The 26,394-nt window shown below is 54.4% G+C and overlaps 1 protein-coding gene across 30 annotated transcripts in view; it reads right to left on the bottom strand.

Moving 5' to 3' along the window:
* Positions 1 to 26,394, bottom strand: part of TNS1 (tensin 1) — a 248,954-nt gene that overhangs the window by 124,384 nt on the left and 98,176 nt on the right. For 7 of the 30 annotated variants that reach the window (XM_086340830.1, XM_086340891.1, XM_086340899.1 and 4 more), the window contains exon 1: positions 20,172 to 20,521. The exons of the other annotated variants lie outside the window; for them this stretch is intronic. The gene's annotated coding sequence lies outside the window, so the exon portion shown is untranslated. Of the gene's footprint in view, positions 1 to 20,171; positions 20,522 to 26,394 lie in introns of those variants that run through there. 30 annotated transcript variants of the gene reach the window in all.

The raw sequence follows: 26,394 nt of genomic DNA, 5'->3' as shown, positions 1-26,394 counted from the left end.
GGACACAGCCTTGGGGACCCCCCCAGGACAGGAGAGTCCTGAGAGCAGGCAGCCCAGTCAGGGGGCTCCCTGCACAACCCGCCCCCTGGCCAGTTCCCCACTGTCACTCTGTCCATTCACCTTGTCCAGGCCCAAAGCCACACCCAAGGGGTGGGCTCCTTTCAGTCCTCGGGACACACCTAGCTCTGTTCTTCCTCAGGGCCTCTGAGTATGCAGTTTTCTTGCCCAGATGTTCTTAGCCCAGCTGTCTGCACAGCTGGGTCCTTCCTATTCTTCTGGCTTTGGCTTAAATGCTACCACCCTAGAGAGAAGCCCTCCCTGACTCCCTTAAGCTATACATACACACACACACACACACACACACACATAGCTATTCTCTCTCCTGAATTCCTATCTCTCCTTCCCAGCTCTAAATACAACGTGTAATTACAGATGTGTTTATTTCCTTGTCTATAATCTGTTACTCACTAGAGAAATCAAGTGCCCTAAAGGAAAGGAGCATGCCTTGTTCATCATGCTAGTCCCAGCACACAGGAGGTGCACACGAAAGATTTCTGGAAAGATGAAAGCGACTCAAGGCCCAAGGACAGGAGGCACCAGTTACCACGACTGTTAGGCACCTACTCAAGGGAGCTGATCTACCATATGCTTGTGTCGTCTCTGAGACCCTCCAATCCTGCAGAGTTGGTATTCTGCTCCCATTTTACAGATGAAGAAACTGAGGCTTGAAGAGATCATAACAGAGTCAACCAGCTGGAAGGGGAGAGTCGTAGGTGAAAACCCAGGCACCTGCCTCCCACTGCCCCCAAAACCTCACTACCTGACGAGTGGCAGGACCTCATCCCCAGCTGGGCGACACTCCCATCCTCAATCAGGATTGGTTACACAACATCCCAGCCTCCCACGGGTCCCCACACCCATGTCCACCTGGTCCCCAGGACTGGAGGACAGCCCAGCCAAACTAGAACCACTTGAGTCTGGGAATTGAGCATTTCATATAATCCTGAGCAGAAAAGAGATCTCCCCCATATCTGGCTTGCCTCTCCCCCGCTTTAATTACGGTAAAATGCACATAACATAAAATTTACCATTTTAAGTGTAAATCAGTGGCATTGTATATTAACAATGCTGTATAATCATCTCCACTATCCATTTCCAGAACATTTTCATTATTCCAAAATAGAAAAACCCTACACCATCAAACAATAATTCCTCACTCCCCCCAACCCCTCCCCGGCCCCAGTAACCTCTCATCTACTTTCTGTTCCTATGAACTTGCCTATTCTAGGTACCTCATATAAGAGGAATCATACAATATTTGTCTTTTTGTCTGAATTATTTCGCTAAATGTTATAAGCTGAAGTATCCCTCCAAATTCTTAGGTTGAAGTCCAAACCCCCAGTACCTCACAATATGACTGTATGTAGAGATGGGGCCTTTAAATATGTGTATTAGTCCCTCAGTTGTGTCTGACTCTTTGCAACCCCATGGACTGTAGCCTGCCAGGCTCCTCTGTCCGTGGGAATCTCCAGGCAAGAACACTGGAGTGGGTAGCCATTCCTTTCTCCAGGGAATCATGCTGATCCAGGGATCAAACCCACGTCTCCTGTGTTGCAGGCAGGCTCTTCACCATCTGAGCCACCAGGGAAGCCCCAGGGGTGATTAAGTTAAAGTGAGGCCATTAAGGTGGGCCCTAATCCAATATGACTGGTATCCTTACAAGATAAGATCAAGACCCACAGAGAGTCACTAGGGGGACCTGCGCAAAGGGAGGACCACGTGAAGACACAAGGAGAAAGTGGCCAGCTACAAGCCAAGGAGGGCCTCAGCGAAAACCAAACCTGCCGGCACCTTGATCATGACCTCCAGCCTCCACACTGCGAGAAAATAAAGTTCTGTTGTTTAAAGCACTGAGTTTGTGGGTCTTCCCTGGTGGTCCAGTGGCGAAGTCTCCACGCTCCCAATGCAGGAGGCCTGGGTGAGATTCCTGGTCAGGGAATTAGATGCCACATGCCACAACTAAGAGCTTGCATGCTGCATGTTGCAACAAGATTGAAAAGCTTGTGTGTCGCAACTAAGATCCAGGGCAGCCAAATAAATAAATAAACCACTGAGTGTGTGATATTTTGCTATGCCAGACCCAACAAACTAACATACTCTGCCTAATGGTTTCAAGACTCTTTGACGTCGCAGCATGTATCAGAGTTGCATTCTTCTTTGAGGCTGAATACTACTCCATTGGATGACTATACCGCACTGTGCTTACCCGTCCATCCATCAGCGGACACTTGGGTTGCTTCCAGAGAAGTTCTTGCTGACACCCACTGCACATGCCTCCCCCAACAACTCCAGGCACTCACCTTGAATGACACCCTCCCTTCTTCATGACCCCCCTGAAGTAGGTCCTTAGCATCCTCATCTTACAGAGGCTCAGGCAGTTCAACAATCCTGTGAGAGCCAAGATGGCACATCTATCAAGTAACAGCATCAGGACTGATACCAGGTCGGCCTGCCTGCAATACCTGCCTTTCCCAGCAAGCCACACTGTCCCCTTGGCCAGATGAGGCCCGTGCTGTGGCAGAGGATCCGGGGCTGTAATAGCACAGAGAAAGCTGGAGCGGAGTGAGGGGTTGCCCAGGCATACTCCATGGAAGAGGGGGCACCTGAGGCGGGCCTCAAGAACACACTGCTTTTGTTTGTCTACTGCGTGGCTCCCCCTGTGAGCCCCAGAAGGGCAGGAAGCCCACAGGTCATTTTTGTCAAGAAGCTCGGGCTCTGCTCAGAACCTGCAACTTACGAGGTCCATGGGCAGGTTTTGAAGGTGGCGATGGGGAAAGGGCATTTCAGGAGAAAATAACCACACAAACAAGGCATGGAGGTGGGAACACTTCCCACATCAAAAGAATCCCCTTTGGCTGGGACACAGGATGGGTGAAGGAAAAGATGGCATTGAAAGGCATGTAGGAGATGAGGGAAGCAGACTGGCCTGAAAGTTTCCCTCCAGGCTGGATGATAGGAGACTCTGAACACCCAGCAGAGGAGTTAAAGCTTTCAGCTGCCAGCACTGGGAAGCCACTGAAGATGCCTGAGTAGGAGAGGGACCAGGGGAGATGAAGGATGCGGAGCTTAATGCAAGCAGGAGATGTTCGGTAACACTAAGAATAATGAGGGGAGGGGGAAAGATGGGGAGGAGCCCTGAAGTCTAGAGACAAGGGGCCATCGCATTGCAGGTCTCCTGCATTGCAGGCAGATTCTTTACCAGCTGAGCCACAAGGGAAGCCCAAGAATACTGGAGTGGGTAGCCTTTCCCTTCTGGAGGAGATTTTCCCAACCTAGGGATCGAACTCAGGTCTCCAGCATTGCAGGCAGATTCTTTACCAGCTGAGTCACAAGGGAAGCCCAAGAATACTGGAGTGGGTAGCCTATCCCTTCTCCAGTGGATCTCCCCAACCCAGGAATCAAACCCGGGTCTCCTGCATTGCAGGTGGATTCTTTACCAACTAAGCTATCAGGGAAGCCCTAAGGGACCATCAGGTACCTGAACGTCTGTGGGCCCCCATCCCCACCTCATGTTAATAGATGCCCCCTCCAGACTCTACTGCTCTCCCCGACCCAGAGCATGGAGGGCACCGCCACCTTCCTGCCCTCCAGAGCCAGGGATCCCGCCCTCAGCTCTGCCTGCTGCTCATCCTCGGGGCCCCACTCAAGGAACCTGTGTTGGCCAGGAATCAGCCATCCTCCGAGACTTGGTCACTGAGGTGACACCAGGGAGTCAAGAATAATGCAGACAATGATCCCGGAGGGACCCAGCCCGCGTGCCCTGTGTGGACACAATCAGACGACCTCCGTGTGTGGAGAGCCCAGCACCTCCAAGTTCACATTACGAATCCCCACTGGGCTCTATAAAGCCCCAGCCAGCCCCTGCCAGCCAGACCAAAGCAGGCTGGGAGCCCCCGCCAACTGGACCAGGGCTTGGCTTGGGAACCGGGTGAGGGGTGACTGTGGATGCCCACAGTCAGACAGCTACACAGTGCCCAGCCATGCAGGGGACTGGGCAAGTACAAGGCCCAAGGGTGAAGAGGGCAGCACCCCAGAACAGCTCGAAGACACTGGCCTCCCAGACTGAGCCTCAAGCCTCAAGCTCTGGGCAGGGGGGTTCCCGAGAAGGAGGGGGCCCCTGCCCTGGCTCCATTTCCTCCCCAGGCCTGGGCCTCCCCTCCAGGCCACCCATCCTCACCAGAGCTTGCTCTCAACCTGCTCTGCTGTTTCCTTCCCTTATATAGAGTTCTGCTCACGACCGGGAAAGGAACTGCGTCAAGTTCCTGGAGGCAAGAAGGGGCCTGTTCCCAGGGACACCTCGAGCTGAGGGGCGGGGGGCCGTGCCCCTTCAGGGCCAGGGAGCCAGCCGGGGGCAGGGAGGGGGCCTGACCCTTTCCCCAAGCCCAGCAGTCTCCAACTGAGACCCCAAGCAGACAAGACACAGGGGCGACCCAGAGGGCCGACTCCAGTCACTGTCCCCAGAGTTCCAGGCCCATCCCTTCCCCAAATCCTCCTGGGCCAGGCTCCTCTTGGACCATTGACCCAGTCATTCCCCCTGCCAGCTCCAGCAGCTCCCCTGAACCCCAACCCTCCCTCTTATCCCGGGAGCCTCTTCTCAGGCCCCACTCACTGGCCGCCCCAGCCCCTGCCAGCCTCCAAGTCCTGTTCCACGCTCAAGAAGGTCCTCCTAGACAGGGAAGTTTCTAGCCACACCCCACACAGCAGCCCTGACCTGCACAGCCCAACCCCATACAAGGGGAGGGCCGGGTGTGCCAGACCCTCTTGAGCCTGCCGGAATGTGGTATTTCAGAGCAGACACTTCCCCAGAAGGTCGTGGCAGCAGCAAAGCAGGTGAGGTGGGTCTAGCACTGAGCGCCAGCAGGCCCGGCCCTCTGCAGCCGGTCCCCTTCAGAGTCTGTCCGGAGGATGGCATAAGATAGCACCCAGATCTCTGGATGCCTAGCTGGTGGCAGAACATCTTTTCTGACGATCTGTTTCCCCTGGGACCCAAGCTGGGACCCCAAGGGCCGAGCTCAGGGGCCACACTGGCCCACACCCAACATCAGTGACCCTGGGAGGGCTGAGTTGCATACCGGACCAGACTTCTCATGAGCAAACCCCTGTGAGCAAGAAAGTCAGAGAAGTTGAGTTCAACAGACAGGTACCAAGCATCTCCTACATGCCAGGTCCTGGGAGCACAAGAGGGGAGCCAGGGGTCCAGGGGAAGCCTGGCAATGACAAGGGTGGGGCGTGTGGGGGCACAGGGAAGTACCAGCAGAGGCAAGAGGGCAGAGCTGGGCCCAGGACTTGACACTGGTCAGCGTCCTGGGTTCACAGCCCTGTCCCCTTTCTGCCTCCTCCTGGCTCCCTCACTGCCATTGACGACCACCCCACTCCCTGACCATCTAAGGTTGTTAAGCCAAAAACCTGAGGGTCAGCTGGACTCTTCCTACACCCCCGTCCCCCCCAAGCCTGGCCAATTCCTCCACCAGAGTATCCTTCCAAGCCACTCCCTCACCCCTAGTCTCTTTAAATCATGGAGATTCTTACAACAGCCTCCTGACATCCGCCTCCTTGCCCTCAGCCCAGCTCCACGGGATAAAGTCCAGATGCCCTAATATGGTCCTCACAGCCCTTCGGGACCTGGCTGTGTCTCTCTTTCCAGTCCCATTTCTCACCTCTCCGCCTCGAAGCCCTCACTCCAGCCAGAGAATACCACTTTCAAGTTCGCTTGTTTGTTTTTCCCATATGGTACACAGTGAGGTGGGGGTTATCAGCCCATTTTACAGAAGGGGAAACGAGGCTCTGAGAGGTCACATCCTTAGCCTGCACTAGGTAATGGAACCAGAGTTCCAACCTGGTAGCACCCCATGACTTGGCCCTGCTCAGGACCACAGCACTTTGCCCAAATCAGGTGTCACACGTAGAGTTTCATGGGGGGCATGGCTTCTAAGGCAGGTGGGCTGGGAAGATGTCTGAGTCAAGAGGAGGGTGGAGGCAGAACGGGAGACCAAAATGAAAGGAGACTCTGAGCTGGGGTTCTGAGCAGAGTAGGGAGATTACTGAGAACATTCTAAGGGGATGTAAGAAGCCTGAGGAGAAACCGGCCACCACTGAGGAGCCCAGGCAGGAGCACTCAGAGGACGCAGGGCCTCTGTTAATAAGTGGAGGCACTCAACAGATGGTCTGACAAACAGACTCCAAGGTCACCTTCTCCTAAGATCTAAAGAGCAGGGAAACCCCAGCTCTTCTTTCCCACCTGGAGAAGAGCCATTTGTTCTGGAGCAGGGGGTTGGAGGACATGGCCTCCAGCACAGAAAACACTGCTTCTAGGAAGTTCCTACAAGAATCTGGTGAAGGAAAGGACTGTGGTCTGTGGTCAAGGTTCTAGTGGAACCTGGGACAGGGAGGAGGTGATGGGCACACAAGCAAGGCAGTGCACTCCTTCAACAACAGTAACGGGGCCCTCGGTGCCACGTTCCCGGCTTCAGAGCCAGAGGGGAATAAGGATGGCCTGACCCGGAGGGGAACTTGTGGCCCAGTGGAGGAGACAGGCATGTAAACAGAGAATTATAAACGAGCCCAAGAACTGCTGTAATGGAGGTATAAGAGGGCTATTATTTCACTGGGATTCAAGTCCATCTGGTTTTCCAGAAATTACACCCAGAGGGAGACTGCCCACCCTGCCCCCTTACTCCTCATGAGGGTTTCTGTCCCTGATGAAAACTTGAAGGATCAAAGTCTTTGACCCTAAGCTGTGCTAAAACAGTGAGAAAAGAAGGATGCGTGGGAGAAAAAAAAAATGTATTAATAAGAGCAAGGGGGAAACCCAAGAAGCCAGAGGGGTCAGGACCTGCCAAGGAGCATGAAAGGGGCCCCCGCAGAGGAGGCTGGGGCAGGGGTGGAGGAGAGAATGGGCTGAGCCAGGCCCCAAACTGAGAATTCCAAGGCTGGAAGCCACCCTCAAACCTGCACAGACAAGAGAGGTTCCCTGTACCTTCCTAAACTCAGCCATAGTCAGCTCTCAGGACAACAGGACAACAGCTTCCAGGCTTCAGTCCCTGCCACATCTTCAGGAGGCTTTGCAAACCACAGGTGTGCATGGCTCTGTTTCTTAATCTCAATGATACCACTGACTATCTGGGGTAGCATCAACTGGACAATAGCTTTTGAGGAGGGAAGGCTGCCTGAAAATCATAAGATGCATTCCAAGTTCAAAAGCATTAAACAGAATGTAGGAGGGAAAAAAAGACATCTCAGATTTGAAGAAATGGCCAAAAGCTTTTTTGGTTATTCAGGCTTCTCATGCTGCCTGCATCACTGCTCGATGCTGCTGCTGATCAGGAAGGCCTACCCCCTTCTTTAAAGATTTAAGGCTTGCCAAAGAAAAGCAAACAGGAGAAAATTCTGTATTCTCCAAGCCCATCTGTAGCCTTGCATTCCCTAAGCCACTAAAAGTCATTTTGTCTCGTCACTTGACGCCAAACTGCTCTGAACCTAACACAAACGTGGTAACTGGAAGTGGGTTCAATTCTAAAAGATCATAATACCTTCTGCTTGTGGGTCCTCATTTCTAAATTCCTGAACACACTAAGGGGCATGAGTTTCCAACCAAAAGATAAGAGGTAAGATAGAAAAGCCCTGGACTGGGTTAGTGGAGTGGAAGTCACTCAGTCGTGTCTGACTCTTTGTGACCCCATGGACTATACAATCCGTGGAATTCTCCAAGCCAGAATACTGGAGTGGGTAGCCATTACCTTCTCCAGGGGATCTTCCCAACCCAGGGATCAAACCCAGGTCTCCCGCATTGCAGGTGGATTCTTTACCAGCTGAGCCACAAGGGAAGCCAAGGGGACGCTTACTCACCTCATGGTACAAAAACAGAAAACTTGAAGATCCGTCCCTAAAGAGCCACTGACTTGCCACATGCAGGCCCTGCTCAAGGGTGGGTATTGTCTGAGTACCGTCAAGACAGCAGTGAAACAGGCCAGTGACTTTCTAAGATGCACACAGCCTATGAAAGACAGGTGATTCTTGCACCAAACCCGCAGCTGCCTTCGAGGAGCCCGAGGGTTAGGCCTGGGCTCAAATATCCATCTGCCACAGACCGGCTACTGAGAGCTAAACTGGGGATAAGGAGACCTACTTTGCAGAGTGGTTGCATGCGCTCGTGCTAAGTCTCTTCAGTAGTGTCCGACTCTGTGCAATAATATGGACTGTAGCCCGCCAGGCTCCTCTGTCCACAGGATTCTCCAGGCAAGAATACTGGAGTGGATTGCCATGCCCTCCTCCAGCAGGATCTTCCCAACCTAGGGATCGAACCCATGTTTCTTACATCTCTTGCACTGGCAGCCAGGTTCTTTACCACTGGTTGGGAGGACAAAATAAAGCTGACTGAGATGACACAAGTAAAAATGCCTGGAACACAGCACATGCTTGGAAAACGTTAGCCCCTTTCCACGTGAGCTGGACGCGGTTCCTGCACCTCTCCATGCCTCAGCGCCTTCATTTATAGGTGAGCAAATGTACAGGGTGTACCCTGCGCATTTGATGTGTTGCAACTCACATAATCCTCTCTTGAACCCTGTGACCTAGGTTCTGTTCATAGGCCCACGTTATAGAGGTCAAAACTGAGGAACAATAACAGAATAAGAGGAATCTACCTTAAGTCAGAGCTCGGAGCAGTATAACACAATGCAAAAGATTACCATCAAAACAATTCAACTTTTTTCTTTGCACGTCCAACTGTTACATGGCCTAAGCTTCAATTATCTGAAAATTCACTCATGTAGAAAACCCCTGGGCCACAGATGGCAGCAGCAAGAGGAGCCGGTGTGGTGGTTCCGCACAATTAGTGCGTGTCAAGGCTGGTGTTCTGGAGCCCCATCTGCTCTGATGGACTGCTCCAGGGGCCCCAGGGGCAGGAGGTCCCCAGGGCAGGGCAGCCCAGCTCCCACAGCTCCTTTAAATCCATCTGTGGCCCAGTCACAGGAAGCCCCTTACCGATCCCAATTAGCCAGCAGCAGAGACTTGAAGCCAGGCCAGCACTGAAGGCCAGCGGAGGCCTGGCTGTCACCAGCATTGTTCGGGCTCCATCTGACGCATATCCACTCCCCCCTCCCCTCAATGTTTCCTTGTTCCCCGGGAGGCCCTTCAAGATGCACGCATCCGCATCCAAAACCAGGTCTGAAAGGAAGAGGGGGTGGAGAGAGGGGCAGGGGCAGCGGAAGACCGGGCTCTATCTGGCTGGTAAAACACAGGCAGGTTTTCAATACACAGGAGAGAGAGCCCACATCAGATAGAGGCTCCGGGGACCCAGAGACACTGCACAGAGCTCAGATGCCCGGAGGCACACACAGCGCACCCACACGTCACAGGACCACTGCCAGGCCCAGATGCAGAGTCACTCCCTGGTGCCCCCTCCCTGCCCCACCTCAAGCAGAGCCTCACAGACGGGAACACAGCCCCTGGCAGGGGCAGTCTGCACAGCCCTGAGCTCAGCTGACTTCAGGAAGCCAGAAGGGGAAATGACCCACGTGGGCAGACAGCGGGGAGGGCCGAGCATGAACCGGCAGAGGTGGGCGGCGTGAGGTGCCCACAGGAGCCTGCCCACCCACTAAGGCTGGACAAGTGACACTTTCCCCTCGGACTCACCAGGACCACATGAGCCCTGGGCATCCTTCCACTACAGCAGGTTGCGGGGGTGGGGAGGTGAGGGGCTGTGTAGGGCACACTGATGGAAGCTGGATACGAGATGGCAGAAACAGGACGGCATATGTACGAACATGGGGCAGATCCAACTAGAAGATAAGCATCCTGAGAATGATGGGATGAAGACGTGGAAGCAGGAATTTTGGAGGTGGAGGTGGTAAGGAGGAGCAAAACAAAGTTCAGGGCTTATGGGACAACTGCTTTATCTGAATACCTACAGGGTACCATTTACTTCAGACACAGTATCACATTTAACCCTTTCAGCAATATGCACAAAAAGCAACACTTCGTTCCTCCATATGTGACCACTGAAACTCAACCAGAAAAGTTAAGCTGCCCAAGACCACTCACTTCTGAACAGTTGAGCTGGCACTCAAACGCAGGATAGCCAGAATAAAAAATCTATACTCCTTCAGGCGATCAAGTCACCAGGGTGATTTGAAGACAAAACAGGGCAGCTATGGGGTCAAAGCGGGGTGGAGGTATAGGTGGTGGGAGGGGCTAGTGCAGAAAAACACAGGAGAGGCAAAGGGGCAGGGGATGCAGGCCTGCAGCTGCTAAGCTCCAGGAAATGAGGGACACCGGGCTCCTAAGGAGGGCAAGGGCTGTGGAGCTCAGGCTGCCGTGACTCAGTGGCTGGGCCTCCAGAGAGCATTTCCGGAGCCCTGGACAGCTCTGTACAGTCTAAGAGCCACCTGCCCAACAGACACACTCAGCCATTACTCACAACTGTTACTCACTCCTCTCTGTATGCCCTCCGCTAAGCACATCACTTACTCCCACTGTCCCCTAAGCATGACCAAGGAGGAGCTGGCAGATCTGCCTAGTTCCCTCTCTTACTCCACCACCTCTCATCCTGCCAGCGCGTCCCTACCTTAAAGAGTGGGACAGAGACCCAGAAGCTCTGGCCCCTCAACTCAAGACAGCTGTTGCCCTCTGCTCTGTTCCAAGAAATGGAGCTGAGGAGTGGTCACTGGGCAAAGAATCTTCTAATGCCAGGGCTGGAAGGGACCTCCCCAGCATCTCAGCAGGCTTCTCAGTAGATGCCTAAAGACCCTCCAGGGCCTGCACCTCCGTGTCAGACCCTGGCACCTCTGTGCCAGCTCTTCCCAGACCCCTAAGAGCAAGGACCTCTCTGTTCAGAAAGAGCCATGGACTTGCAGAATTTCAACACCAATTAGAAATCAAGAACTCTAGCTACACCCTCTCCTTTCATAAATGAGGAAACTGAAGCCCAGAGAGGGGAAGTGATTTTCCCAAAGTCACACAGTGCCAAAGAGGGACTAGAAACAGGCCATCTGAATCCCCCTGCCATCAGTCCCTCCAGCCAACCCTTCCCCTGCCCCAACTCAGGGCAGGGCCCTGATGTTTACCCTCTCTCCCTCCTGTTGCAAAGCAGCTGCTCCTCCCACCAGACTGCTCCTCCAGCCCAAAGGAACTGCAGCCAGACAGTAGTTCATGCAGAGCAATCACTTTCTAACAGGGAAGGGGCATCAGAAACAGGCTGCCCAGGAAGCAGGGAGACTGGACCACAAGCCTTCCAAAGGCCCTGGAGCTAAAAAAAGGTCAGGACCTCTGGCAAGAGATGATGGAAAGAATTCCTCGGGTCTCAGCTGGGGACTAGGGATAGTCCTGGCCTCCTCTCTGCTCACCTCTCCTCCCCCACCCCTCGCCCCGGCTCTCCCCTGCTCCCCCTGCTCTCCCAGGACTACAGCCGGGAATCCAGGCCTGGCTGCTGCCTCCGCTCCCACGCTCTGCTCAGCTCAGCTGGCCACAGCACAAGCAGGGCCCTGTGTGGCATCGCAAGCAGCTCACAAGGCACCAAGGATTCTTCAAAGCCTCCATCTATCTCTTGCGCTCCCCTCACCTCCCTCTGGGTGGCTCCTCTCATCGGTGCCAAGAAGCCCTTGCCCCACTCCCTCCCTCTGCACCAAAAGTGGTAATAACAATAACAGTAATAATAACCACAGGTCCCCCACTCCAGAATTCTTGCCCAGAGAATCTCATGGACAGAGGAGCCTACAGTCTATAGGGACACACAAAGTTGGACACGACTGAAGCAACTTAGCATGCACACGTGCAATATGTCCATAGGACACAGATCTTTCTGGTGCCCACATTTCACAGTTAAGTAAACTGAAGCCCTGGCAGGTTAGATAAGTGGCCGGCAGGCACACAGCCTGCAGGAGGTGGTCTCAGGATTCAAACCCAGACAGTGCAGCTGCAGGGTATGTGGTCTTGACCTCCATGCCACTCCGCCCTAGGGACAGGACCTCACTTCAGGAAGTTAAAGCTCCTGAAATCCTTGCTACCTCCTCCGCACAGTCGTGGAGCACCCAGCCTCTGCGACACTCAACCTTCCTCTTAGCTCTGGACAGGCAGCCCATCAGACACTCACCGGTCCACTGACGGTCAGATGGGACACCACTGCCTCCACCTGACCAGGGGACGCCCTTGTTCATGTGTGAGCACCTACTGGGTAAATAACACCTTCTACAGGAGTCTGTCTTGCATAACTCTTTAGAAATGGGAGCTGCCAACCGTCTACCCTCACTCCCGCCTGCTGCAGTCTGTCCATCCGTTCGTGTGTGAAGCCGTGCCCAGGCTCTCTTCTGGCCCGAAAGATGGCCCAGGAAGACCTCAGTGCCTCCCCAGCCTTCTGACCCCGGAGAGGAAGACAGCACGTGGGAAAGAAGCCCAGAGGCGTGAAGTGATTCAGGGGAGGGTTTCCCAGCCCGGGGACCCCAGGAGGCTGGCCTTGGGACCTGTCCCCAGTCTCCCTGGCCCAGTCTGGCCTTCTCAGGTGCCCAAATCACCATCTCTTTGTGTTTCTTCTCTGTCAAAGCCCTCTGCCACTTCCCTCTTTAACCTCACCTAGTAAACCCCCTACAGTTGAGCCCCAGGCAACACCTCCAGGCTCCCCCAAAGTTAGCCTTCCCCACACAAACCACTTTCTGTGGGCTTGGCCTGTGCCAGGCACTGAGCCTCTCAAGCGGGCACTTCACAAGTACGATCTCATTTCATGCCCACCACAACTCTATGAGATTGCATGTTAACCCCATTTTACAGATGCAGATACTGAGGCTTGGCCCAAGGTCAGGCAGCTAGTAAGCAGCAGAGTTAGGAGGAACACCAAAGCCGGACTCTGACACGCGGCTGGAGCGATTATTTCATCCATCATTACAGCATGCCCCTGTGCCTTTGTGCAGGCCTCCCCTCATGCCCAAAGAAGCCTTTGTCCCTTTTCCTTCCTGCAGAACTCCTTCTCAACCTTCAAAACCCATCTCAAACGGCACCTCTTCTCCAAAATTTTCTCCATTCTATCACCTCATGTGCACTCCTTCCTGCTTGATACACCCCCTGCCTGCTGCAGAGACCCTCCAGCGACTCCCCTTTGCGTCCTACCAGAGCATGCCTCCCTGGCCTTTCCAGCCCCACACATATCCCTGGCACCCTGCCCGGTAGAGGGCTGACACCCAGAAAGCTTTAAGTGTGCCCAGCTGCACTCAGCCATTGCCACACCGCCTTGGCAGAGAGTCCAGGGCACTGCCCAGGCCCAAAGAGCCAACCCCCAACCCCACACAGGCATCTAGCACCCCCTAGTCACAGCCACCACCCCAGTTCCTGTCTCTCCTGACTGGGGGCTGCTCCCCATGCTTCTGCCTTTCTGGCCTGGTGGTCCCTCTCTGCTCCACCAGCTTGGCTGTTTCTGGGAGTCTCAGCCGGTGATTAGGGCCCTAATCAGCAGGACTTCCTGCCAGCGACTGCCAGAGGTGGGGGCAGGGTTGGGGGTTGGGGGAGGGAAGCAAGGTCAATCCAAGGTGAAGTTCAAAGCCTGGGACCAGGGGAGGCTTCGGAAGGGACATGGACTCACAGACTCCTCCAGCCCAGCATCTCTCCAGCCCTCTTTCCTACAGATGAGGACACCGGGCCCAGCAAGGGAAGGGACTGCTCCCAAGTGCAGGAAGAGGCGGTGCCTTGCTCTCCGACCACCCTCGGCCACAGGAACTCCAAGGCAGGAACCCTTCCTTACATGTCCCTTGAAGCCCCCTGCCTGCCCCTGGGCAGCCCCATCCCAGGATCAAGCCCCATGCTGAACCCACAGGCTGTTCCCCATAAAGGGTTGTCAGAGCCCAAGTGACTGCTCAGGTCTGATTGAGGTCAAAGGTCAACGGTGAGCCCCTCCTCTAGATGAGCAATGGCCTAGAAATGGGACAGAAATGAGCAGGGGCTAAGACAGGGAAGACAGATAGGGCCAGGCTGAACTCAGAAACCCTCCCCAGCTGTCATCATCATCAGCCCAAGCCTATTCTTTCTTCAAGAAAAAAAAAATTGCTTAATGCCTTTTACAGCTGCAACTGGGCGGGCCAGGGGTCCGGAAACAGAGCTCACACACACTCCACACCCCCCCTCCCCAACCCCCGACCTGGAGCAACCTCAGCCTCCCTGGGTGGGAACCAGGACCAGGTGGAGGGTGTATGTGGCAGGTCTTGAGGGCTGACCCTGACTAATGAGGAACATCGGGGGCTCCGGAAAGCAGATGACCCCAAGAGAGGCCTGAGATGGAGAAAGAGCATGACCAGGAGCCTGCAACTGCCACCAGGGGGTCAGAGCTGCCAGCTTCAAGGCAGACAGGAAGGGCTGGGCATGGTTCTCCCCCACCTCCTACCAACAGGGGATGGAACTAAGGCTACAGCGAGAGGGATGCAGGTTAGACCTCGGAGAGACCTAGAGGGCATGAGACGAAGCAACTTAGAGGGCGTGAGACACAGCAACTTAGAGGGCGTGAGACGCAGCAACTTGCAGCATTACTGGGGGAATCCCACTTTTAAAATATAGATGCTACCCCTATGCATGTAGCCTATGGTCAAGGGGAGCCTGCCTGGAGTCCAGGCCACATCCTTGCTGAGCCTGGGAGTCTCTGATCCGGTGACTCTCATCAACAAATGGGATGGGAGCCAAGAAGGGGAAACTGGGCTGGTTTATAATAACGCATCTTGTTTACAGTGATGGCAGCTTTCTCAGAGTCCTCCGTAAACACAGCTCCCTGGGCAGAGAAAGCCTGGAGAGGCTCCCTTATCTCCCACCTCCCCTCAGTCACACAGAGAGAGTTAGGCAGGGAAAGAAAATCTCTTCTCTAGGCTCTGAGGCTAGGACCCCTCGAGGGAAAACAGTGCCACTATCTCCTCCACTCTCTGGGCCCATAACCCTCCCTGTCTTAGGGCTGGAACAGCCACAACAGGAGAGAAAAGAGCCAACCCAAAGTTGGGCACCTAGAATAATACCACCACCACCACCACCAATAATAATAATAATAATCACTAATATTTTTTTAATTTTAATTAATTTATTTATTTATTATTTATTTATTTATTTATTAAATATTTAATTAATATTGAGCACTTACTATGTGCCAGGCACTGTTCAAAGTGATTTCAAGAAACTAACTCATCTGATCCTCACAAACAAACCATGGAGCAGAAATTATCATTAAAACTGGCAAGGGCATTATACTAAGTGAAATAAGTCAGACAGGGAAAGACAAATACTGTGTGATGTCACTTTTATGTGGAATCTAAAAAATGCAACGACCTCGTGAACAGAACAAAAAAAGAAGCAAGACTCACAGATACAGAGAAGAAACTAGTGGTTACCAGTGTGTGTGTTTGGGGGGGGCAGCCAGGGGGCAGGCGGGGGGTGCTAGAAAATAAGTGCAGGGAAGTGGGAGTTACAAGCTATTGGGTGTAAGGTAGGCTACAAGGATGTATTGTACAACACGGAAAATAGCCACTATTTTGTAATAACTGTACATGGAGTGTGACCTTTAAAAATTACATTAAAGAATAAACTTAAAATGTTTTAAGCTATCTAAAACTGTCCCCTGAGCCCATTAGTCCATCGGTTCATGTTAAGCAGCATTCTGCCAGGTAGAGCCAGCATCACCAGGGAGGCAAAAGGCACAGGCCTGCCCTCAAGGAGCTTGTAATCAGCAAGAAGACAGGTGAGCACAGAGGAAGCCTGCAAGGGCTAGGAAATTGGGGGACCCCCGTATTCTCTGCTGGAGAACGCCTAGGAAGTTTCCAGGGGACCTGACCTGGGACGGGGGCCCTCCCCCACAGTGGCAGATGGACAGGATTTGGCCCTCCTGTAGCACCTCGTGCCTCACCAGCTCCCTGGGACTCCGCCCTCCTGGGCCAGTCCCTGTCTGCCTCCAAGAACACCCAGGCCCAAGCTACAGGCTTCCAGCCCTAAAAAGGCAGGGATTAGAGCGACCAGATAAACCCTGGAGGAGGCAGCGCCAGGGACTGGCTCGGGCCCACCTACCACCCCCACCCCACCCAAGTTCCCACTCCACGGAGACCAACCACCCTCCCGGAGGGAAACCAAAGTGTGGAAGAGAAGAAAGATGGCCAGGGTCACCAACCTGGGTGAGATAGCTGGCCAGGGACCCAGCTGCACCTTCTGAAGGCCTCCACCAGCCCCCCAACCCATCCCACGGGAAAGAGTTTCAGGAGACTGAAGATTAGGAAGGAGGCGAGGGCACGAGTGACCGTGCATAATGGAGGGACACCTGGGGGGTGGCATGGACCGCAAGGCTGGCAGCCCTGCCACCCCCACTACCCTCGTTCCAGCTCACTGGTACCCACACCTCTGCAAGCCTAATAACTTTGAAAGCTAAGACCAGCACCATAGGGGGTGGGGACAGTACACAGGAAGTCCCTCCAGTCTCCCCAAACCACTCTCTCCCTCCTGCAGCACCGCACTCATTTCTGATTTGCTTTTTTCTGAGTCTAGTGATTGGGAGGGCTTTCCTCTGCCCCACTTCAGCACTATCCCTCAACTGGGCCTGTTTCCCTTTCTGGAATGAAAGAGACTAGGGACCCCAGAAATAAGCCAAGAAGCCAGAGCGGCTGCACCTGAAACCCTTTGACAGCCACCCCAGCTCCAAGCCTGACATCTCCAGCCCCTCACCTCCTGCCCCTCGCATTGGTCTTTATCAGACCAGAGGAAGATGGGTCCTAATTAAGCAGCCTCATCAGGTCCCGAGGTGCTGAAGTCAGACATTAGCAAGGATTTCATCCTCTGTCAAAGCCAGGACCCTCCTCCTTCAGTCTCCCACTAAGAAGAAAGAGGCTTCCCAGGTGGCTCAGGGATAAAGAATTTGCCTGCCAATGCAGGAGATGCCGGTTCAGTCCCTGGGTTGGGAAGATCCCCTGGAGAAGGAAATGGCAACCCACTCCAATATTCTTGCCTGGGAAATTTCACGGACAGAGAAGCCTGGTGGACTACAGTCCATGGGGTCAAAAAGAGTCAGACGGGACTGAGCATGCATGCACGCACTAAGAAGAAAAGGGCTCATAGGCCATCCAGAGAGGAGGCTGCAAAGAGAGGCAGGTTGGGACACCCAGTGTGGGTCCAGAGCCCAGCCCAGAAGCCCACCTTGACACTCCATCAGGGGAAGCCCAAGGTTCCCAGGGTTTGGTGCTCAGAAATCTTGAGCCCCACCCCCACTGAACTTCACCTCTCTGTTCTCAAGGACCTCCCTCCCCCTGCCACCCCTAACCTTGGAAAACAGGTCTGGAGAGGCTGGTGTGGGGGGAGCAGGTGGCCAGTTCCTCCCACACCCCAGAGAGGCCCTAGAACAACTCTCTTGGCTTGCACCTCCAGCTGTTAGTTACACAAACCACTTCTAGCTGCCCCGACAACCCCAAACCGGTATTATTTTACAAATTCAGAAACTGAGGCTCAGAGAAGTACAACCCCTGCGTTTTTCGCAAGATCTTGGCTCCACCGCCTACCAGCTCCAGGCAGGCTGGGGAGGCCCCTTTTTCCAGTAGGGGACAAACTGGGGAGGAGCTCAAACTACCCATACTAGCACACTTCTCTGCCCCTCCACTGCCCCCAGTTAGATCTCAGGGCAGGAAGTGGGCTCTAGCTGCAGAGGGGCACGGGTCCCCTCCATTGCGCACCATGTCCTGAGCCCACAGGTCCGCTCCAACCCTTGTGGGATTAACCGGCAGGGCAAGGCAAGGAGCAGGACAAGAGGAATAGGAAGAAACTCAGAATCTTTGCAGGAAGCAGCTGGGACAACGTGGTGGGCTGGTGAGCAATGGGTGTGAAGGCAGAGCATCAGGTTTGCTGTTCCCCAAACACTGGCAGAGAGAAGGAGGACCCTGAGAAGTCCTGCCAGTGCCCAAGCCCCAGGCCAGAGGCCACTGCCTTCCTGCTCCCTGACCCCAGTGTCAGAGAATTCCCCGACTCCAAGGATCCCAGGACCTCAGCATCCCCAGAGACCTTCAAGGTCATCCCTTCTAACCACATCCCAGCTCAGGAATCTGTTGTCCAGCTTCTGTCCGAACTCCTCCCTGGACGGGAAGCTCACTACCTTACAAGGCAGCCCTTTCTCCCACTGACCTGCTAAGCTTGTTAGGAAAGCCCTACGTTAAACAGACCTAAGCTTCCTTCACCAAACAAAAATCCATTCTGCCCCCTTGCTTCCTATTCTTACTTCAATAGAAACAGGACACTGAGAGTTCCCAAACTCCAAAGCTTCAGCCACAGTCCCTCAGCAATGAGAAGATGGTCACCAAACAGTAACCTCGTCTCTGAACTCCTCTGTTCCCCATATACCCCAGCCCCACTCCAGCCCCCTGTTTTCACAGTTCCAGACACAACAGCACCCCCCCGCCCCACCGCCGTGGGAGACTCTGAACTGGGGCTTTGGGGGAAGTGAAGTGTGAAGTCTGGGATGAGAGATCAGGAAGAAGGGCCAGGAGGGTTCAAGGCCAGAGGTCTGGAAACAGAGGTTGGTTCCCAGGTTGCCTCCTTCGCCACCCAAGACTTCTCAGCTCCAGATCAAAGTCCTGGCTTCAGTTCTACTGGCCTGGCTGAGACCCTCCTAGGCTCTGGCCCACTGTCTCCACTCCAGACCCTCTGCGGGACAGCAGAGTCAAGGCCAACCCTAAGCCGTAACCCCAGCGCTGATCCCACTGACAGCTCTCCCAGCAGGCTCCCCATCCAGAGCCAGGCCCAGGGCCTCCTTCCCCCATCCCTAGGCCAGAGAGTTCGGGGCAGAGGATGCCTTAAGATGTAGCAAGTTTTGAGGTCCTGGGGGGAAAGCCAAGGTGGGGGAGACTGGAGCAGCCGCCCACTGGCAGGAGTGGAAGCAACTTAAGGCCAAGCCTGACCACAATGGTCCCCACCCCACCCAGGCAGCTTCAGGAAGCGGCCCAGCAGAGACTCAAGGGTGTTCCCTCCCCACCTTCTCGAACCCCTGGCTTGGCTGGGCCACACAGAAGGCACTCTGGGACTCCCAGAAGAGAAATTCTTGTTCCCCGAAGGCTATAGAACCCTCATCTCCAGCCATCTCTCTTAGCCTCGCTCCACAGCCATCTGTTCTGCTCTGGTCAAACCAGCTCCTCTCCTACCCAACACGCATTCTGGAGGGAGACTGACTTGAGAACACAGTGGGTCACCCCTCGGTCACCACCCTCCCAGTTCCGTCTTCTAAGAGAGTAGCCAACCTAAAAACATCTGGGCAGGCAGTCCTGGCTCTGGTCCTGAAGGAGGGGTGGAGAACAGACCCTGAAGTTAGCTCTGTATGGATGCTCGGGCTTGGGAAGGGGTGGCACACAGGGTCAGGGCCCAGAGAGAACAGTGGGGACGGGGGAGGCGGAGGGGCGGGGGGGGGGGGGGGGGGGGGGGGTGGCGGTTAAAAGGCACCTGTGTGTGTCTGTTCATTAACCACCTGGATTAGCTATTTCTGCCCAGAGGGGTGAGAAAGGAGTAGGAGCTGCTGGTTGGGGGAGGGAGGCAGGGGGCACTCACGCCAGGCTGTGCCCATGGGCAAAGGAGCAGTGACCCATGAGATGTGGGCCTGCCAGACCCTCATTCTCCACCGTGGCCACCCCGCCCCGCCCCCGGGGGATGAGATATGAGAGAAAGAAGAGCCCCAAGGGGGGAAAAGGTACCCAGTAACAGCTCCAGCCAGTGGCAGGGGAAGAAACAGAGAGAAAAAGCTGCCTACATCTCAGTCCTCTCCGTGACAGAAAGCAGGCAGGGGAAGGGACCCTGGAGACTGAATACCCTGACCTCCCGCCTGCCTCAGTCAGCGAGTCCTCCTCACTAGTCCCTGCTGGCCTCGGTCTCAAGCAGCCACTGACACCAGCAACTTCTCCAGGAAACAAAACTCCTTCTGACTGGCAACCGCGCCCCAGACATCCCTGCCAGAACCAGACACTGACGGCGGCAGGGGACTGACATGATGGCCAGGACGGGCCACTGAGCCCAGAGGCATGTGACCAGGCGAACCGACTCCCCGCTCCCCTAATTCGTACCCTGACGGGTGGTCCTGACAGCATCGGGGCCGGCAGCCCGCTGCACACACACACAAACAAACACTGCGCACACCCCACGCTCACCTTTCCGGTAGAGGAGTCACTGGGCGGGATGGGTGTCTGGGCTCACAGGACGGGGGCGGTGGGCAGTGATGGGGCCGCAGCTGTGGCTGGCAAGAAGCTGGTTGCCGAGAGGAGGGCGTGAGTGAGCCTTGTGTCCAGGCGGGGAGCGGGCGCAGGGAGCGGAGCCGGTCCCAGGGCCACTGCTGGGAGCAACTGAGCGAGGGCGCTGCTCGCCCGGCTCCCTCCCCCAGCGGAGGCGGGCGGGCTACCGGCGCACCGCCTCCTCCTTCCCCCTTCCTAGAGCCGGCCAGCGGTCCGCCCGCAGCCTCCTTTAACCCCTGAAGCACTCGTCCAGGACACTCAGGCCCAGCTCCCCGGCAGAGCGGCTGGGAGTCAGGGCACGTATGCCTGGGGCAAGGGATGCCAAGAAGAGTGGCCTGCCCCCTCCTTCAGCCGCCGGCTCAGCAGTCTCCCTGGGGACCTGCAGGGAGGGGCAGAGGGGTTTCCGGGGCAGAGGTGGGGAAAGGGGGCAAGATGCCAAGAAGTCCAGAAACCCCACCCTCCCCTCCCCCATGGAAGAGACACAACAGCAGACAAATGGCCCAAGAGCTACTGGGTGGAGAAAGGATGGTTGATGAGACAGTAATAATAATAGCAACTCCCAACTTTTGTAAACCGCCCTGCTTTATACTGTTTCCAACTCATTTTGTGACTGGAGACCTAGAATCTCACTTCTGAACCAGCTTTTGTTTTTTTCTCTGTCAAATGTGGGATAACAACCCTGGCTTTTTTCCTCTGGGCTGAGTTAGGACATTTATGACTGTATATTCAAAGTGATTTGAATTGAACTCTAGTTAGTGAAATGCACGCTTCAACTCTCTTTGAAAAATATTTAAAAAATAAGATGGATTGATGGAGGGAGAGACAGAAATGTGATAAAGCAAATATAACAAAGTGTCCATTACAGAATCAGGGAGTTTACCATGTTATCCTTTCAACTTTTCTACATGCAAAAGATTTCTTACAATTAAAAATATTAGGGGAATGGGACTTCCCCAGTGGTCCAGAGGTTAAGACTCTAGGCTTCCACTGCAGGGGGCACGGGTTTAATCCCTGATTGGGGAACTAAAATCCCACATGCCCTGCGGCACAGCCAAAAAACAAAACAAAAAATTGGGAGGGAAATGTGATTTGAAACTTGGAGTACCACACAAATGACAAAAGAAACAGGATTATCCTGAGGGGAAGGGAAAAGTCATTTGCCGCACACCTGTTTGTATGCCCAGCACTTAATGAATATTCTCTCTCACTTAAGTCTTTGAATCTCCCTTGTTATTTTAGCTGAAGAAAGTGACCTCCAAGCAGTTAGCTGACTTGTCCAAGACCACACAGGATGGTGCAGAGCGGGAACTCTGATCCCATGGGCTGGCTCCAAAGCCAAGCACCCCACCACTCAGGCCCTCCAGAGATTCAAAGGCCCTCCTCTCGGCCATCTGGGCCACCTTCCTGTGAGGTCCTGGGCCAGCAGGCCAGTGACCTGAACCTCGGAGCCTCCTCAGGTTCCCCGGCTATCCAGTGAGTATGGATGGGAAGGTTTTTGAGATTTTTTCCAGCTCTGATACTCAGTAGTTTTTTGAATCCAGCCAAACCCTTCCCCAAGCTTCAATTTTCCAAAGAGTAAAGTGATAGGGGAGGCCCGGGAGGAACAAACAGCCTTAGAAAGATTTGGTGCCATCTTGGGCCAGTGTCACAGAGATGGTCACCACACTTCTAATGTCCCCTTCACTGTCACCACCTGTGACAGCGAAGCCAGGAGAATGGAGGCAGGAGAGAGAGGCACCTTCTGCTAGGGGAGGGCGGAGACAGAGGAATCCTTGCATCCACCCCCTGTCTCCAGAGCAAGATGACCTCATCCCTTCCCAGATGGGATGAGCTTGGCCTCCCAGAGTCCCAAATTTCAGCATCTCGGGACCTACCAGCCTTGACAGCAGCCTCAATCTAAGCCCATGTGTACTGACCAGAGATGGGAAAGTCCTGGCCCCACAGAACGTGCCTCTGAGACGTTCTAGACGTTCCAGACGTGCCTCTGGCTTCAGGCCTCCCCCAGCCCTCACTAGCTCCAACTCTGGTCCTGCCTGATCCTCACACCCGCTGCAGACCAGGGGCTGCTCAGGAGCTTGGGCCAGCCCTGGTCAGGGGAGGGAAGGGAGAGGGGTCCGTGTCAGCCATTGAGGCTCTTCCAGAGGTGGATGGGGGAGTCTGCTTTAAAAGAGGACCCCTCTCCTGGTAAGAGAAGTGTCATCCTCCCCCATCGCCTCCTTCCAACCCACATCCACTATCATCCTGCTTGACATCAGATAGTGCCTGGCTCCCCACCACCTACATATCCAGTCCCAGCTCTGCAGCAGGACATTAAGAACCTCTGTGATGCGGTCCTGCCCTTTGAACCTTACCATCACACCATTCAGGAAAGAGTTCAAAAGCCACATCCTCCATGCATCCTTCGCCAATCATTTGGCAGATACTGACCGCTCCTCTGAATACCTGACACTCTTGCTCGTATACTAACGCTGGGAGACACTTGTTGGGTGCACTCCTGTATCTCCCAATAGTTGAGCAAAGATTTATTTGTCCTTTTCTTTCTCCTTTCCAACCGTGTCCAGTGCTTAGCACAATGTTGACACCTCCAAGCAAGATTACTAGAGTGGGTTGCCATTTCCTCCCCCAGGGGATCTTCCTCACCCAGGGATGGAACCTGTGTCTCTTGCATTGGCAGGCAAGTTCTTGTACCACTAGCACCACTTGGGAAGCCCTTAGTAGATTCTCAATAAATGTGGAATAAATAATGGAATAATGGAGAGATGAGATGGATGGGTGATGGATTAAAAACTGAATAAAAGGGCTCTTTTAAACACTTAATTTTGCACAAGGCTGTATCAAGATAAATGTATGCAGATTTTTATCTTCAAAGTTATATGATGGCAGACAGAAAGCCTGACTATGCTAAGACATGGGAACCATCAGACTGATACGTGGATGTGCCAGGAGCATCCCACCCTCCCCAGGTCTGCAGCAGATGCAGGGGGGTGCTCTGAGAAGCACCCTCCTTCAGTGGTGCCCGGAGCCCCACCATTATTCTCCCAACCCACCATCATTCCCTCTATCCCAGCCTTCCTGTTCCAGCACCTGGGTACAGAATCATGAATTCAGCAAGTCTCTAAAAACCACACAGAGAGTAAATCAAGGAACTAGAGGTTTTCAAAGGAGAGCAGCCTTGCCCTGTATTTCCAAAAGCTGTCCCATAGCCGATCTCACATACACACACACACGCGCGCACACACACACACAAGAGCCAGAACTGCTTTCCCGAAGAAGCCTGCTCAGCCCTTCTCTCCCCACCCAGCTCCTCCTCCTCTGGGCTGGGGAAGACAGCATTCCCAGGGTTTCCCATCTCCCATCCCCCGACCCCTCCCCCCTTCCTGAGCCAGCCCATGCCCCCTTTCCCTCCTCCCTCCTCCCGTCCCATCCCCAAGCGCAGTCCCGCACATCTGGTTCCAGTTGTGGTTGGTCCATTCAGGGGCAGGCCTGGGGGGTTCTCATAAAACTGAATAATACCAGTGTTGGAGCCCAGTGCAGCTGGGGGAAGGGAGGGCAGGAGGCCGAAGGGAGTGGGAGGGAAAGAAGCAGCAGCCGGGAGGCAAGGAGACAAGAAGAACCGAGAAAGGAGCAGGGCAGTGCCTGGCATCTAATGAGCGTTCAATGGGTGCTTGTTAATGGCAGATTAACGCTAGAGACACGGAGGGTAGAAAAGCCAGGAGGAGATAGGGGGACAAAGAGTAGGGACCCAGAGGGAGGAAGGAGAGGAGCTGGGGGGGTGGGTGCCCATGGAGCCACAGAGAGGCCATTGAGAAGAGAGGGAAAATGAACGGCTCATGGTCGGGGCCAGGTGCTGAGTTAGACACTACCACGCAGAGCGGAGGGGATGGGACAAAAATGGGGCCAGAAGGACACAGAGAGACAGAGAAGAAAGAGCCAAGAGAAGGTCAAGGCCCAAGATTCTCTCAGCCTCTCAGCTCCCTGGGAGGTGGTGGGGTGGGAGTGGGGGGCTGTCGAGCCAGAGCTGATCTCACTTGCTCCTTCATTTCACTTTCATCACTATTTAAATGCCTACCCTGCACCAAACCTTTCCCTTGTGTTCATCCACACAGACCCCCATCAAAACCTGGGAAGTGACTGTGACTCTTATCGCACAATTAGAGATGGGCTCAGAGCAGTTAAATGATTCACCCAACATTACAGAGCAGCTGATGAAGGAGAAGGAATCTGGATCCAGGTCTTCCAGCTTAAGAAGGCTCAGTCCCCATATAGCACAACCAGGCATTCTGGGTCCCAGTGCTCCCCCTGGAGGGCACCATGTCACTTGAACCCCCACTCTTGAGAGGCCAGATTCCCAGCCTCTTACAGTTCTGAGCTGGGCTAAGAGTTAAGAACACCCAGAAGGGAGGGACTGGCTTCTTAAATCTTCCTAGGGTGGGGGCAGGGGAGTGGTCTGCAGGGGAAGTGCTGGAGCCAACCCCTCCAGCACCCTTGGATCCCACTCTCCTCCTCCTTCTCCACCACAGAGAAGACAGGGCCACATGCCTGGACCCCAGAGGGAGAGGCCCTGGGCCTCAGAACCCCGCTGGGTCCAACACACAGCTGGCTGGGAGCCAGACCCCGGGGGACCGCCCTAGGCATGTTTGTCTGTGCATTTGGGTAGCAGCCTCCCGCTTCTGACCACACCACCCCACCACGGCTGGGGATGAGTTGAGGCTGTCCTCCAGAATGCTTTCATCCCAGGACCACCCCTGGGACCCCTGTCTAGGGCACCCTCCAAAGCTGACTCCAGGAGCCACACTCTGCCCTGTTGCCCCACAGAGCCCCTTCTCCCTCGTTTCCTTCCTGAGCCTGGGCTTTGCAGCTCAGGTCACTGGTTGTTTCCTTTCCTATTTGTCATCCTTAACACTCAGGCCAGACTGAAGCAGGAGAGGGATGCCCCCTCCTCACCACACTCCCCTATTTGCATCTCATTTGCATGCATTCCCAGCATGACTCAGCGTGCAGCCCAGCCTCAGGCCCTCAGCCACACAGGCCCCCCCAGGGAGGATGAAGTGCTATGTGTTAGTCACTGAGTTGCGTCTGACTCTCTGTGACCTCATGGACTGCAGCCCACCAAGCTCCTCTGTCCATGGAATTATCCAGGCAAGAATACTGGAGTGGGTTGCCATGCCCTTCTCCAGGGGATCTTCCTGACCCAAGGATCGAACCCAGGGCTCCCACGTTGCAGGCAGACTCTTTACCGTCTGAGCCACCAGGGGAAATGGATCAGGGAGAAGAGGCAATAGGCTTCCACATTCTGGCTTCCTTCTCTCAGATTTGTACCACAGTCTGAGGATGGAGGATCAAGAGGGCAGGGAAAGCCTGGGGAAAACAGTCTGCCAACAATGTGTGCCCAGGACACCTGCTGGCAGTCCCTCCCTCCCTGGAGCCTGCCTCAGTTTCCAGCCAGGAGAGGCACTGGGAGTCAGTTCCAGCCCTGCTCAGCCACCAATGGCTTGGGGACCAAAGGTCACTCCCAGTCCCTCTTGGCTTTCATCTCCTTATCGGATAACCTCAGGTCCCTTGGAAGTTTCCAGGCAGATGTTGATCCCTGGCTGCTGGTGTCAGTTGACTGCACACAAATCGCTATCTCCCCTGAGAAGTGCAATTTTAAAGCATGAAGGACTCTGAGATTCAGATGCCTCCAGGCAGGATTCCTCTTAGCCCTCCCCCAGTGATGATTACTGGCTCAGCCTGAATCCTTTCAGAGACCCACGTCCCTCCCCAGCAGAGCCACATCCACTACCAGAACTCCTTTATTATAAGGTTCCTGGACTGGACGGTGGGGGAATCCCCTAACCTGAATTATCTGGATCTCAGGAAGGTGTTGGCAGGATTCATGCTGAAATGCTTAGAGAAAAGATAGAAAGTCGAGTGGATTCCTAGCCAGCAAGCCAAGGAGTGTTGATTAATAGATCAATGTCAACTTCCGGACTTGCCAAAGGGCTCTGTCCTCTGCCCTGGCTTGTCCGAAATACTTATCAGTAACTAAGGTGAAGACTCAGAATGGAGGCTACTGAGCACACAAAGAAAACAAAAAGCAGAAAGAAAAGCTAAGGTATCCAACTGAAGTGCAAAACCAACTATAAAAAAGGTTAAAATTAGC

The sequence above is a fragment of the Bos grunniens genome, chromosome 2 (genome assembly GCF_055505025.1).
Source record: "Bos grunniens cultivar Pamir isolate PY7600 chromosome 2, Bosgru_T2T1.0, whole genome shotgun sequence".
In the NCBI taxonomy this organism is placed as follows: Eukaryota; Metazoa; Chordata; class Mammalia; order Artiodactyla; family Bovidae; genus Bos; species Bos grunniens.
This window is presented reverse-complemented; position numbering and strand designations above follow the sequence as displayed.